Source organism: Oncorhynchus masou, unplaced genomic scaffold (genome assembly GCF_036934945.1).
Source record: "Oncorhynchus masou masou isolate Uvic2021 unplaced genomic scaffold, UVic_Omas_1.1 unplaced_scaffold_6428, whole genome shotgun sequence".
NCBI lineage: Eukaryota > Metazoa > Chordata > Actinopteri > Salmoniformes > Salmonidae > Oncorhynchus > Oncorhynchus masou.
Genome location: NW_027012863.1, coordinates 1 through 2,500, shown reverse-complemented (window position 1 = coordinate 2,500; position 2,500 = coordinate 1).

The window sequence follows — 2,500 nt, the reverse complement described above, 5'->3', positions numbered from 1 at the left end:
GAAGTCAGGCGCAGGAGAGTCAAATGGAGTGTAAAATGGAGTCTTTTAATAAAGTTCACGGAGTATGCTCCATAACACTAAATGTACATAAACAAACATGGGTACGAGGACCCGACGTGCACCTATACAACATCACACTACACTGACAATAAAACAATCTCTGACAAAGACATGTGGGGAAACAGAGGGTTAAATACACAACAGGTAATGAATGGGATTGAAAACAGGTGTGTGGGAAGGCAAGACAAAACCAATGGAAAATGAAAAAAGGATCAATGATGGCTAGAAGACCGGTGACGTCGAACGCCGAGCACCGCCCGAACAAGGAGAGGCAACGACTTCGGCAGAAGTCGTGACAACATGAACACGTACCACGCTGCACCTTGGTCCTCACCTTCTTCCACCAACAGCCATTACATTTTTAAAGTGGCTAGAGGTAATTAGTCAGGCCCTGTGGATTTCTTTATTGTCTATAGCTAACAAAGCATCCAGGACTTATTTTTGTAAATTGCCCGAAAAAAAAAGCTTTGAATATCATTCATCAAGTTTCTGTCACGCCCTGGTCGATATATATTCTGTTTGTCTGCATTTATTTGGTCAGGCCAGGGTGTAACATGGGTTTTTTGTGGTGTGTATTGTCTTGGGGGTGTCTCGCATAGTCTATGGCTGCCTGAGGCGGTTCTCAATCAGAGGCAGGTGATTATCATTGTCTCTGATTGGGAACCATATTTAGGCAGCCATATTCTTTGAGTATTTCGTGGGTGATTGTTCCTGTCTCTGTGTTTGTTGTCACCAGATAGGCTGTATAGGTTTTCATGTTCCGTTTGTTGTTTTTGTATTGGTCGTTTTCATCGTCATTAAACATGTCTCAAAAATACCACGCTGCATTTTGGTCCGCTTCTCCTTCACCAGACGAAAGCCGTTACAGAATCACCCACCACAACGGGACCAAGCGGCGTGGTAACAGGCAACAGCAACAGCAGGAGCAACAAAGAGAGGGGTGGACATGGGAGGACGAATTGGATGGAGAAGGACCCTGGGCTCAGCCTGGAGAATATCGCCGCCCCAAAGAACTGGATGCGGGGAAAGCGGAAAGGCGCCGGTATGAGGAGGCAGCACGGCGACGCGGATGGAAGCCTGAGAGTCAGCCCCAAAAATGTCTTGGGGAGAGGCCTCAGGGAGAGTGCGGCAGAGTCAGTAGTCAGACCTGAGCCAACTCTCCCTGTTTATCGTGAGGAGCCAAGGAGGAGACCAGAACCAGAGCCGGTGTTGGAGGTGAGCGAAGCAGAGACTGTGAAGGAGTTAATGGGGAAATTGGAGGAGAGAGAAATGAGGGAGTTGCTGTGTTGGTGCTTTTTGCATGGAATTCGCCCCGACGGAGCGTGTCGGGGATTTGATGGCACCTGGGTCAGCGCTCCATACTCAGCCCTGAGGTGCGTGTTAGTCGGCTGGTGAAGTTGGTGCCAGCCTCACACACCAGGCCTCCTGTGCACCTTCCTAGCCTTGCACGTCCTGTGCCAGCACTGCTCTCAAGATCTCCAGTACGCCTTCACGGTCTAGCCCATCCTGTGCCACCTCCACACACCAGCCCGCCGGTGGCAGCTCCCCGCACCAAGCTTCCTGTGCGTATCCTCGGCCTAGTACCACCAGTGTCAGCACCACGCATCAGGCCTCCTTTGCGCCTCGCCTCTCCAGCGCTGCCGGAGCCTTCCTCCTCTCCTGCGCTGCCGGAGTCTCCCGCATGTTCAGCGCTGCCGGAGACTTTCTCCTCTCCTGCGCTGTCGGAGTCTCCCGCCTGTTCAGCGCTGCCCGAGCCTTCCTCCTCTCCTGTGCTGCCGGAGTCTCCCGCCTGTTCAGCGCTGCCCGAGCCTTCCTCCTCTCCTGCGCTGCCGGAGTCTCCTGCCTGTTCAGCGCTGCCGGAGCCTTTCTCCTCTACAGCGCTGCCAGAGTCTCCCGCCTGTTCAGTGCAGCCAGAGCCTTCCTCCTCTCCTGCGCTGCTGGAGTCTCCCGCCTGTTTAGCGCTGCCAGAGCCTTCCACCTCTACAGCGCTGCCGGAGTCTCCTGCCTGTTTAGCGCAGCCAGAGCTGCCAGCCTGCATGGAGCTGGCAGTCTGCATGGAGCAGCCAGAGCTGGCAGTCTGCATGGAGCAGCCAGAGCTGGCAGTCTGCATGGAGCAGCCAGAGCTGTCAGTCTGCATGGAGCAACCAGAGCTGTCAGTCTTCATGGAACAGCCAGAGCTGCCAGTCTGCATGGAGCAGCCAGAGCTGTCAGTCTGCATTGAGCAGCCAGAGCTGCCAGTCTGCAAGGAGCTGCAAGTCTGCAAGGAGCTACCAGTCTGCAAGGAGCTGCCAGTGCTGCCAGTCTGCATGGAGCAGCCAGAGCTGCCAGTCTGCATGGAGCTGCAAGTCTGCAAGGAGCTGCCAGTCTGCAAGGAGCTGCCAGAGCTGCCAGTCTGCATGGAGCAGCCAGAGCTGCCAGTCTGCAAGCAGCCGCCAGAGCT